The sequence below is a fragment of the Felis catus genome, chromosome C2 (assembly GCF_018350175.1).
Source record: "Felis catus isolate Fca126 chromosome C2, F.catus_Fca126_mat1.0, whole genome shotgun sequence".
Taxonomy (NCBI): domain Eukaryota; kingdom Metazoa; phylum Chordata; class Mammalia; order Carnivora; family Felidae; genus Felis; species Felis catus.
In genome coordinates this window covers 13806471-13820162 of record NC_058376.1, presented here as the reverse complement: position 1 = coordinate 13820162, position 13692 = coordinate 13806471, and the positions used below count along the sequence as shown (strand labels likewise).

The window sequence follows — 13692 nt, the reverse complement described above, 5'->3', positions numbered from 1 at the left end:
CCTGGCAGTGAAGAATGGCCAGGTCACTTTAAAGAAAATGGTAACCCCCAAAAACACACAAGCAACCTCCAAGTGACTCGAGGTGCTCTGAAAGGCAAAAGTCAAAATACAGCTTGGGGGAGACAGTTCATCTGCAGAAACACACGATCACTAAGACTTTAGGAACCCAGTCAATTGAGTATTTATAAGTAAGGACACGCTAGAATGTCCCGGGTATCCCCTTAAGCCCAGAGAGGTTTAACAAACACTCAGAAATTAGATCACTGAAGAAAAGGTCTATTCAGCCACTTCAATACTAAAGTAACAGCCAACATTATTTTCACACACAAAACACTCATTTTTTTTTTCCTCTCTCTCTGATGCGTCTTCTTAGTTTCCAAACTCATCTGAGTGAAAGTCTGCAAACAAAATTCCACCAGCAGGTCCCCATCCGCCTATTACTCTGTACCCACAACCAAAGACCACCCCAGGTGTCTACATTATTTCTGAATTCCATCAGTTTTGTATTCCACAGAGAAAATGGCAACAAATGTTACAAATGGCATCAGCCAATAGAGCCCCGACACACTGGACAAATGTAAACAATGTGGCCGTTGTTACATTTATAACAAAACATGTGCCTCTGTCTAAAGAAGATTTCCATAAGCTAGACATCCTCATGAAAAAACAGCAGAGGGAAGCAAATGGAATCATTTTGTGAAAACTGAGTGGGAGAAGAGGAGATTGCAACACTGGAAATCAGAGGTAAATACTTCTTGGCGGGGGTGGGGAGGGTGCCCGTGTCTGTATAGGAGACTCATCTTTAAGGCTTAATTAACTTTGCTTCAAATTTTTAATGTGTATCTCCTCTTAGAAAGTCACTGTCTTGCATTTTATCTTGGTAGATCACTCTAAAGTAACTCAAGAGGGGCGCCTGGGTGGCTCAGTCGGCTGAGCGTCCCACTTCGGCTCAGGTCATGATCTCGCGGTCCGTGGGATCGAGCCCCACGTCGGGCTCTGTGCTGCCAGCTCAGAGCCTGGAGCCTGCTTCGGATTCCGTGTGCCCCCCTCACTCTCTGCCCCTCCCCCACTCATGCTCTGTCTCAGAAATAAACATTAAAAAAAAATTTTTTTTAAATAAATAAATAAAAAATAAAGTAACTCAAGAAAAATTCAGAGTTCCGGGTCCTCCCACATAAGATAAATGCCCCACGCTTGCTCCCGCCTAGGACAAGGTACAGCGTTGGACCTCGGAGTCTCTCTGTGCCACAGCATCAGTGCGTTTCTTTACTAAAAAGTGGAGTTATTTTTCCTCTTTCTTTTTTTTAAATGTGTTTATTAGGGAAGGTATCAGCTCAGATGGAAAAAGAACCTCGTGAGGATTCTTTCCTAAAAGGAAAGCTTCCAGGAAGAAAATACCAAGTGATGGCAAAGATATGGAGCAACGAGAATTACGACGCGCCGTTGGCTGCTGGCTGCTGGCTGGAGAAGTAACTGGTCTACGTGCTTCGGAAAGCTCTCTGAAGCTACCTAAAAAAAGGGGAATATATGCATGCCTTGCGACCCCAAAAACGCACTCCTGGGTACATGCTCAACAAAAATGCATTCATATGCTCACCAGAACATAGGTGCCAAAATGTTTATAGCAGCATAATTTGCAGTGGGCCAAACTGGAAACTATCCAAACACCCGTCAACAGCAGAATGGAGAAAGGAGTGTGGTAGAATCACACAATGAAATACCATACAGCAATGAGAATGAAAGACTACAACCTGAATAAATTTCACACACTGAGGACAAGAAGCCCGACATGCAAGAATATAGACTAGGATTCTATTTATATAAAGTACAAAAATGGGCAAAAGCAATGCGAGAAGTCAGAAGAGTACCTCTTTGGTAGGTGTCGGGGGGAGGGTGGAGAGCAAATGGGAGAACCCACAAGCCAGGGTGGGGGCGGGGGGCTCTGGGGTGCTGGCCAAGTTCAGCTTCTCGGTCCGGGTGCTGATTATGTGCATGTATCACGTGGGTGTACGAGCTAATCAAACACCATCAAAAGGCGTACTTTTCTGTGTAGATATTCTACTTTAAGAGAAAGTTTTTTTTAAAAAAACACTAAGATATATTACCCTAAGTTTACATCTAATTTCTCTGTAGCTATCCCCCAAAATAATATATTTCAGATTCCATTTTTCTTTAAAAGGTGTCCTCTATAATTCTGCAATGGAAGTCCCAAACAGCACGACCCTTTCGCGGGGCTATGTCTCTGTCGTCCATGGTGTCAGGCAGTATCTGATAAAAATAGCTGCTTCCTTGAGCTGAAACATGCTTTCTCCTTGGTACATGCAGCTCAGTGGAAACAAGGAGGTTTTATAGACTTTAGGAAAGATGGTGTTTTCACCTATGACAAAGGGACACTGTTGGGAGCGTTTCAGATGCCATCCGTGCAGAGGCGGCATGTGCTACTGAGGAGGAGAGACCGTGTCTCCTGTAAAAATACCAGGTATGTGGATGCTTAGAGCGAGGTCAGCATCCACCCCACCCCTGCCACCGCCAGCTGCCCCTCGCCCACCTCTGCCTCCATTAGAACCTTCCACTCCCAAACTCCTCCCGCCCCAAGGCACAAAGAAAAGGAAATCCCTACAAGTCTGACATAAGATGTGAAGAATTGACGGAAAGAGCTGAAATTCCCTGATACAGGCTCTGCTTTTTAAGTTACAAACTTTAATTTTATTTTTTTTTTAATTTTTTTTAACGTTTATTTATTTTTGAGACAGAGAGAGACAGAGCATGAGCATGGGAGAGGCAGAGAGAGAGGGAGACACAGAATCCGAAGCAGGCTCCAGGCTCCGAGCTGTCAGCACAGAGCCCGACACGGGGCTTGAACTCACGGACCGCGAGATCATGACCTGAGCCGAAGTCGGATGCCCAACCGACTGAGCCACCCAGGCGCCCCACAAACTTAAATTTTAAAACAAAAATATGCCTCTAGAAGGGGCCCAGGGCAACTTTATGAATGAGGAACCAAAGCTCAGAAGAATGAGGGATAACACAGTAATTTATTATAAACCTCGATCTCTACCAATTCTGTGCTCAAAAAAACATTTTATTAAATATGCTACACTGCCCCTGAACCCCTAGTTCTCAGCAATTACCCCAAAGCCTGGGCCCCCCCAGTGTCTATACCTGTAATATTTGGAGCCCCTCCTAGGGATGTAGGGGGATAGAACTTTCCTGCTCCTTTTAAAGTTCGGTGTGGCCATGTCACTTGGTTTTGTTTTGTTTTTTTTTTGTTTTTTTGTTTTTTTGGCCAATGCATTTGAGGAGAAGTGGCGTGTGTCATTACAAAACAAAAGCCTGATTTGCCCCCATTCTCGTCCCTTGGCTTGCAGTCATGGAAGCATGTGTCGAGATGAAGCGTCTGTCAGCCTGGGTCCCTGAAAGTCCAGGACAAATACAGCTTCATAGCCAATGCCCATCAGACAATGAAGAGGTGTGGTAAGCCATGGGGGTATGAGGGTTGCTCCTTTCTACAGCATAACCTAACCACCGTGACTGATGATGCACTAGCTATGCTCAAAAACCCTTCTAAAGAAATGCTTTTTAGAAGAGTCTATAGAACACACTTTTAACCTCCGAGAAGAGCCATAATCTGATAGGTTTTATAGAACAACAGCCTTTTCCTCTCTTTACTTAATGGAAGCAGGGTCCCAGGCCCCTTCTTCCCTCCACCTCCACCTTTGAGGGTCTCTGCCAAACTCAGCCAAGGGCAGCACATACTCCAATCTGATGCCTTAGAGTTTATGTTTACACCCCAGTTAAGGAGTGGAAAGAAATCACCTGGCTGGCTCAGTTGGTAGAGCATGTGACTCTTAATCTCAGGGTTGTAAGTTTGAGCCCCACGACAGGTGCAAAGGTTACTTAAAAATAAAATCTTAAAGGGGGTGCCTGGGTGTCTCAGGTGGTTAAGCACTCAATTTCAGCTCAGGTCATGATCTCACAGTTCGTGGGTTCAAGCCCGCATTGGGCTCTGTGCTGACAGCTCAGAGCCTGGAGCCTGCTTCGGATTCTGTGTGTGTGTGTGTGTGTGTGTGTGTGTGTGTGTGTGTGTGTGTGTTTGTCTCTTTCTCTGCCCCTCCCCTGCTTTCTCAAAAATAAAATAAACATTAAAAAAATGTTTTTAATAAAAAATAAAATAAAATCTTAAAAAAAAAAAGAAGTGGAAAGAAAGGAAACTGATACTAGTCAATGAAGCTAAACATCCTTTGAAAGATGTTTATTTCCTTTGGGTAGACCAGCTATCCTGAAATTTATTTATTTAAAATAAAGAAAGATGGTGATTGCCAGGGGCCAGGGGAAGGTGGGACTAATGAGTTAGCATTCGGAGTTTCGGGTCTGCAAGACGAGGAGAGTCCTGGAGACGGACAGTGGTGACGGGTGTACAAAGATGCAAACGTACTTAACGCCACTGGTCTGTACATTTAAAAACAGGTAAGATGGTATGTCACGTATACTTTACCACAACTAAAATTTTAAGGAACAAACAAAAGCACCAAACCCCATAACCTAGAGAAGGATACACAGAAAAGTCTGATCACCGCTTCCTGAAAAATTTATCCGTCATTCGTTCTAACCATTCGGCATGCCTCGAGCCTCCAAGCTTCTCTGAAACCTGTCGGTGGCTGAAGGCAGTTCCATTAGAGAGAACTTTTGCTCCTGCTGCCCTGTATAAACAACGCAGCAGTCTCGGCCTTTCTCTATCATTAAGCCGCATCTATTTCTAAGAAGCGCAATTCACTAAATGAGCTTTCTGAAAGGGCTTGTCCATTCCCAGGGGCATACACAGAGAGGGTGGGCTAAGTCCACCTGACTGCTGTCAACAGCGAGTTAAGTAGACAAAACTCTGGATAGTTCGTGGCAGTTTATAGGCTTAACAATCCAGAGCTGCTCACAGCAGATCACCAACTTGATAGAATGTTTCCCAGTGTGGACTCCCAAGGATTTAAATTCTGACATGCTAGAGAAAGCTTTTCAGAGCCGCTACCTTTGCATTACCTTGCTGAAGCAGGCAAGTTTAATTAGGGACATCGGGTCTACTAAAGGGCTCTCTGTCAGAATCCAGTGGTTAAAAGGGCAGGAAGGAGAGACACCCCCCTCCCCATGGTGGAATCCTCTTGCCTTCCTCCACGGTCATCAGCTTCAATTAAACAAACAGCAGCAGACAGGTAGCAGACGGAATTTTATGATTCTTCCTCTGTCTTCTAGAGATGATATGAAAACTGTACAAAGTTCAGTGAAGGGAATACGCAAAGTTCTTGCCAACAGAGGGATATAATCAGAAAAAAGAAATGCATTTTGCCTAAGAGCCTCTTTGAGTGCAGAGTTAAGATGCACTTTATGTATTCATTATGTATTTAAATAGATCTAGCTTCAATTATCCAACCGAATGGAGGGTACTCAGTGATTTCAGATAATCAATGGTTTACGTGAATGGCAGGAAAAGGGAAATTCATTTTAAACGAGAGAAATACTAGGGAATATATGCCAGATCTAGGAAACTAAAATTTCAGATAATTTGAGTTTATAGGAGCACAGGAATAATTGGAAAGTATATTGAACTTCTTTTTTCCATCTAAAAAGAACAACAACAACAAAAGGGAATAAAGTTATATGTTTTTAAAAGGTTAGTTGGGAATGAAGTTCCTGTATGAACTCTTGAAAGTCTTTTCTTTCATTATTTCTCTCTTTAACATATTCTAGAATTCTATTTATACAAGGCTTAAGTAAGCTATCACTTTTTAAAATTTCCTTATGTAATCTCTACACCCAACGTGGGACTTGAACTCACAACCCTAAGAGCAAGAGTCGCATGCTTTACTGACTAGGCCAGCCAGGTGCCCCAGTAAGCTATCATTTTTAACACATGTAAAGAGAACAATATGGGGCTTGCCTCATCCACTGGAAAAAGTCATAAACTGGGCACTCTTCCCTCCCTAGCCCCCAATCCCTCACCTCTCTACCCCCTCACTCAGCCAAGGTAAATTCTTTGGGGAAGAGAGGCTCCAAACTCTAGGAAGACAGGCACGAAAGGAGGAGGAAGCTTTTGCTCCAAACAGGGGAATCAATGGAAGCCTGCCCAGTTAAATGGCAAGGGCAGGATGCATCTCTGGCAAAGCTGAGTAGCCCCACAGAAAAGGCCAACAAATACTGTCAAATGGACACCCTCAACAAAAAGGTTTTACCATCTGTTCATGCTATAAAAGCCCCCAGTAGATGGCACAAACGATATCCAAGCACTTTTTTGATATTTCACATTTAAATATGATCAGATAGTGAAGAATCGCCATTTGATGAAAGCCTCCAGCATGAAAGGCAGAGACTAGAGCACACAGAAGAAAATACATAACGAAAAAAAGAGAAACAAAGCCTGCAGCCACATTTCCTGAATATTCAGCAACATCCCCAAAGATGGAGACACAAAAGAATCTAAAGCTATGAACAATAAACAAATGCACAGGTTACACTGAAAAAGGGATGATAAGGTAGAAAGGAGGGAGGAAGACAAAGGGAGAAAAGGAGAGAAGGACAGAGGGAGAGGAGAAGAAAGGAAAGAAGGAGGAAGGGTAGGAGGGAAGGAAGGAGAGGGAGAGAGAACAAGAAAGGGAGGGAGGGAGGAAGAGACTGGGAGAAAGGGGAAGGAAGGAAAAGTAGGCGGGAGAAGGGAAAGAGAGAGAAAAGGAAAGGAAGAGAGAGAAAGGGAAAGCTTTTAGTAATAAAAAAAGATAACTAAAATTAAAATCTCTTTGAGAAATCATAACCCTGGTGATAGAAAATTATTCTCAAGCTTCAAAAGAGAAAATAAAGCACACACAAATTATTCAGAAATGATAATAAGTGAACAAAGCACATTTTCCAACCAAAATTTCAAATTACTCAAAGATTATTCAAGTAAAAGGGAGAATAAAGACATTTTCAAATATGAACCATTTTGTAGGAAATTATTACAGGTTTGTTAGTTTGTTAATGAAAATAAAGGAGAAAAAAGGATAACTTGCAATCCAAGATTCTAACTAGGATGGTGAAGGAAAATCCAAGGTAACTATTACGCCTGAGGCCTAGAGAGCAAACAGATTGGAGCAGGACAATAAAGGACCTGGGATAGGTGGTCTCCAGGGAACAAAACAGTACTAAGCAACTAGGTCAGAAAGTACAGATGTAGAAAATACTGCTAAAGCAAGTGTAAAAGTAAATAAATGGAGCAGAAAAAAAGAGGCAGGCATTAACTACAGAAAAAAAAAAAAAACAAGAAGTTGTTCAAGAAAGGAAATCAAATGATAGTATACTAATTGGCCCAGCAGCTAATATTATTTATATGGTCATAGCATGGAACACCCTAATAGTATAACAGAGACTATTGATTTAATCCTAAATGTTCATATAACTATATAAGAACATGAAGAAAGGAGAATTCATATATAATATAGCTAAATATTCATCTGTCATCACAGAAAGTCAGTAGTTAATGTCCAAAGTTAATTTAAAAATACTATAAGGATGTTAATGAGAAATGAGGGTAAATGCAAGGGGAAAAAGAACAACTCAACAAAAGAAAACCTAGCTAAAATAATTGAACATAGTTACTTTGGGGGACTAAGGCTGGGGGAAGAGGTTAAAGAAGGATAAGAATTTCACTCTTAATTTTTCTTTTTTTTTTTAATTTTTTTAACGTTTTATTTATTTTTGAGATAGGGAGAGCATGAACAGGGGAGGGTCAGAGAGAGGGAGACACAGAATCCGAAACAGGCTCCAGGCTCTGAGCTGTCAGCACAGAGCCCAACGCGGGGCTCGAACTCACAGACCATGAGATCATGACCTGAGCCAAAGTCGGCCGCTTAACCGACTGAGCCACCCAGGCGCCCCTTAATTTTTCTTTTAAGGTTAATTAAATTCTTTAAAACCATGTGCTCATATTGACTTTATACAAATTTCAAATAATGAGAAAAGGAAGATGAATAGTGTCAGTAATATATTATTTGGATAATACATAGTAGTATACAAATCATATACTAAAATCTAGCTCAGCCACAATTATATTCACTGTCCTTTTAACATATGTGAGGAAATGTCTGAACACACTAATAGTAGGGCATGTGCTGTAAACATCACTGCCCTGTGTATTCATTTTGTACTTCAACATCTATACTCTTCATCAATACTCTCCTAAGAGCTAGGCAAATGGAGCCCCATATTTTGAAAATACCCCTTTTGGTGCCTGAAAAGGACAGGGTCCAGAAGGAACCCTCCACACCCAGTACATTTGCTTCCCTTTGGGGAGTTCAATAAGGTATGTATGCTAAGGAGCTCTTGGACATGAGTCAATGCCTAGTGGTTGTTCCCAATAGCCTATGTGGTATTTCTTTCACTACATTGCATGAGATGAGCCACCAGAATGGTTTGAAAAGTTGATATGGGGTGAGCCAAATTCTCCATATAGATAAAAAATTTTGCCTGGGGATCCACACATCTTAGGAGTTCACCCTTCTTCACAACTCATCCATGTCAAAACCAAAGGTAAATATTTCTAAACTTTTTAGAAAACTGGCTAGGGGCAGGGAGATGATCTACAGTGATGAGAAAACAGGACTTAGCTATAGACTAAGGCAGCATTTAAACCAACAGAAAGAACAAAGACCAAACATCCAGTTTGTCTTATCTGCAGAAAGCATGAAGTTAGAGGGAAGACCAAATTAGGATCCAGGATGATCTCGACAAGTTCATTAGAAGGACAGAAACCAAAACATAAAATCTCAAAGAAGTCAATTTAACTTCTGCACTTAGAGTTCTGGAAACATCTATTAAAATAGGATGGTAGAGACCTTGTAAGAGTTGATTCTATGGGTTTGATACACCACAAGCTCAGTATGAGTCAACAGTTAGGTGTGGTTCCTAATAAATTAAGGAACTGACACTAGCATTGTGGAAGAAAATGGGAAGAGCAGGAACCAAACTGCAGGGAGGCTGCACAGGACTGATCTCAAGGGAGACAGGGTGCTGGGTTCCAGAACTATTTACAAGGAGGAGTATCTACCAAGTCCACTTCACGCCTCTTTGTAAAAGATGACTTCCAGAATTTTCCTCAATCTGGCTGGTCTTGTTCAGGACATGTGTGCCAGTGACTTTTGTCAAGTCCACATAGAACCAGATGTGGCACTTCAGGATAACCATCCAGAGCTTAAGAGCCTAATAAAACTCAAAGCCTTAGCCTCTTCCCAGGGAAGCCACACTCAACTTCTGTAAAGATCCTTATTTAAATATTTTTTTAACGTTTTTATTTATTTTTGAGACAGAGAGAGATAGAGCATGAACAGGGGAGGGGCAGAGAGAGAGGGAGACACAGAATCGGAAGCAGGCTCCAGGCTCTGAGCCATCAGCCCAGAGCCCGATGCGGGGCTCGAACTCACAAACCGCGGGATCGTGACCTGAGCTGAAGTCGGACGCTTAACCGACTGAGCAACCCAGGCGCCTCAAGATCCTTATTTAACAGAAATAAAAGGAACTAGTCACTTTTTCTTTATTGTTAAAATGCAACTATAACATTTAATGAGCATTTGCTGGGGGCATCTGGGTGGCTCAGTCCATTAGGCATCCAACTCCTGATTTCAGCTCAGGTCATGATCTCATGGTTTAGGAGTTCGAGCCCAGCACTGCCAGTGCAGAGCCACCTGCTTGGGATTCTCTCCCTCTCTCTCTGCCCCTCCTCCTTTTGTTCTCTCTCTCTCTCTCTCAAAACAATAATGAGCATTTAAAAAATATTATTTAAAAAATTATTTTAAAAATAATGAGCATCTGCTATCTATAAGACATCTGACTTGGATTATTACACCCAATCCCCAACCCACCATAATGGTGTAAATACTATTCTTTTGTTCACTAGTCTCTTTTTCATACGCATACTATACCCTCATACAAGTGACTTTCTAAATGATATGAAAACTTTCTATAGAAAGGCAGTCCCCCCACAGAGATATGCTACACTTCTTTAGATATATCATTGCATATGATTTTCCATCCAGTCAGGAGTCATTCTTACCCAGCCTGCTAATTATGTTCCTAAGACATGTGATGTAGAAATAAAAACCTAATATTAGGATATGTTACCATAAAAGTCATGGAGCTTTTTGGAATTGTATGTAACACCCAGCAGTAATGGACAAAGGAAGGCCCCGAGAGGAAACTGTACTTCGTACGTGGTAGATGCTGGTTCTGCCTTCCAGTTGGAGGGAAGTCTCTAAAGCAGTTTCAATGCAGGAAATATAGCCTCCCTTTGCAGACAGCATAGCACCTCTTCTACGCAAGCAGCTCTAATATTCATGCCCATTCCCACCCCCATCCTGCCCATAAAACCCCTTTTCTGCTTTTGCCGGTAGCATGAATCTCCTTACCATGGGCAAATCTGAATAACAGCATCAAATCAGCAGCACACTGGCTCTGTAAACCATGCACAGTGAATTGAGCCCTGGGGCTGGAATAACCTACAAATTATTTCCATAATCGTGGCTGATCTCCCTTGTGTTAACCTCACCCCTAACCCACACAGGTTTCTTTCAAACCTAGCCCCTCTAGAGTCATGTGGATTACAACAAGTAGAAGGTAGAAAATGCCCTCATAGGTCCTGAACAGCAGTAATTTCTTCTGAAAAGGTTCATTTTGTGCTCTATCCCACGTAAGTAGCCTAAAAATTTCACCACCACAAGAGGACACAGAGGTTTTCATGAATAGGTCCTATGTTGCCACAAAAGAATTTTATTCAACGTGACCTATTGGATATTTAGATTGTACTAGCAATTTTATGGCCAAGACGGTCCTTTCAAGAGGAATTCACATCAGCAGAGTGTAAGTAAAAGGAGTATCCTGAAACCGATTAGATTATCATCTAAACTGCGTAGTGAGGCAAAAATGGCTGAAATATTGAAATATTCCCCAGTGAATGGCTTAATTCTAAGAATGAGAAACAGACCCTTTTGACTGTGGTCAGTGATTCCTGCCCATGTTCTTCTTAGGGTACACAGAAATAGAAATAAGATAAATAGTATGCTTAGACAGTAAAAGATTTTAGAGAAAGAGGGGCTTGGTTTGAATCCAGCCAACACTCAGTGACTGTGTCACTTGGCGTCTGATTATTAGCCTTTATAAAAGCCTCAGCTTCACCAAATGGGAGACACAGTCCACATTAATTGGCTAAAATATGGATATACCATCCAAGTCACTGATTGCTGTACGAATTAAATGTGACTTATGATTTTGCTTTCATGTGGAACTGAAAAACATAAAACAAATGAACAAACAAAAGCAGAAACAGACTCATAAATACCGAGAACAAACTGGTGGTTGCCTGGGGGTGGAGGAAGGGGAATGGGCAAAACAGGTGAAGGAGATTAAGAGGTATAAACTTCCGTTTATAAAATAAATAAGCCACGGAGATGGAAAGTACAGGATAAGAAATACGGTCAATCATACTGCAATGATGTTGTAGGGTGACAGATGGGAACTATGCTGATGGAGATAATCACTGCCTAATGTATGGAATTGCTGAATAACCATGGTGGCACCTAAAACTATGATATATCAACTATACTTAAATTTAAAAAAAATTTTTTTTAAGAATTATATGTGACTCACATTATAGAACACTTTCCAAGATGGTGGCATACAAGAAGGGCTCAGTAAAAGATAGCTGCTGATATCACATAATATTGTTATTGTTGTCATTGTTAGCTCTAGTTAGCTATTCCCTCATATACAAGAAATCCAAATAATAAAAAGTGATGCCAGATGCAGAAAAACAGTGGTTAATAAGCTATACAGAAGAATAGTTTCATGACTCAGAGCATGTAGATTTTTTAAATAGGATACACAAAAGCACTATCCATTAAGGAAGACCTGAGAAATGACAGACATTAAAATTAAAAAGTCACAGGGCATCTGGGTGGCTCAGTCGGTTAAGCCTCCGCCTTCGGCTCAGGTCATGATCTCACGGTCTGTGAGTTCGAGCCCCGTGTTGGGCTCTTTGCTGACAGTTCAGAGCCTGGAGCCTGCTTCAGATTCTGTGTCTCCCTCTGTCTCAGCCCTTTCCCCACTCACACTCTGTATCTCTCTCTGTGTCTCAAAAATAAATAAAATATTTATTTTATTTTAAATTGTTTATTTTGATTTTAAAATAAAATGAAAAACTAATAATAAAAACCAAATAGTCAGATTAACAAAGGATATCTTTAACAGAGTAAAAAGCGAGCCACAGTAAAAGCACAGTAAAAAGCGATACACAAAGTATGTATAGAAGTGCCATGAATCATTAAGAAAGATAACCCAATGGAAAAACAAGCAGGAGACTGAAATAAGCATTTTACAAAGATGATGTTGAAATGGTCATTAACCACCCCCCACCACCACCAAAACATGGTCAGCTGCACACTAATGGCTTACAAATGAAAAACTAAAAAGATCTGACAATACCAAGTGCAGACAAGGATACGGAACTCCTTGAATTCCCTTAGGCTGCTGATCGGCGCATAAATTATCATTTTGGAAACTGGCAGTATTTAGTAAATACGAATGCGGGGGCACCTGGGTGGCTCAGTCGGTTGAGTGTCCAGTTTCAGCTCAGGTCATGATCTCACGGCCCGTGGGTTCAAGCCCTGTGTCGGGCTCTGTGCTGACGGCTCGGAGCCTGGAGCCTGCTTTGGATTCTGTGTCTCCCTCTCTCTCTGTCCCTAACCCACTCGCATTCTATCTCTGTCTCTCTCAAAAATAATTAAATATTTAAAAAAAAAAAATTGAAAAAAAAAAACGAATGCGTACATTGACCCCATGACAAACCGATACCAATCCTAGGTATATGCCAGCAGAAATGTGGACAAACATATCCTGAACACAGACACAAGCTTACTCTAGCAATACTGCTCATGGTCCTTCCAAATTGGGATCAACCCAAACGTACCCAGGGACAGGATGCTACACAACCCAGGTAGCCTGGATCTGTTGCAATTTACACCTGTTATCCTGGCATAATTGTTTATTGAGCTGCCATATCTCTCAAAACTGGCTAGTCTCTGAAGTGTCCTGATGAGTTCATCAGTAGAAATGGTAGAATAAAGGACCTCAAAAAACTGCTCCTCTGTGAAACCAGTAATATCAGCAAAAATCTTCAAAATTGGCTTTTTCAGAGCTCCAGCAATTAATTAGGTCTTGCAACAATCAGGTGCTTCTATTGGAAAAAAGCAATAGCTGAGTCTCAGAACAGAAAGGTTTGAGGACGTTTTCACTTGCCTTATTCCCGTCTTCATCTCCCCATCTCCACAAGCATGTGAAAAACAGTGGCCTAGCAATCACTGGAGGGGGCAGTGAGCTCCCACAAAACAATGTCCTCAAAGAATTGTCATCATTTGACATATGACAGTTCGCAGGAAACCCCCATTCACAGGGCTTGCTGCTATTTGACCTCAGAACTCACTTGTGCAGCTAGTCATTACTCCAAGGGGAGTTTCTGAAAACTAATCAGGAACAACTGTTTAATATCACAGCTGCCTGAGACAGTGATGACAGTTGGGGCAAGAAAGGAAGCTAACCAAGAAACTTTTTTTTTAATGTTTATTTATTTTTGAGACAGAAAGACGGGGGGGGGGGGGCGGGGAGAGAGGGAGAGAGAAAGAGCAGGAG

At 41.6% G+C, this 13692-nt stretch overlaps 1 protein-coding gene across 12 annotated transcripts in view; it reads right to left on the bottom strand.

The window, feature by feature from the left end:
• TIAM1 (TIAM Rac1 associated GEF 1) overlaps nucleotides 1-13692 on the bottom strand; it is a 399670-nt gene that overhangs the window by 100811 nt on the left and 285167 nt on the right. The window lies entirely within an intron of this gene.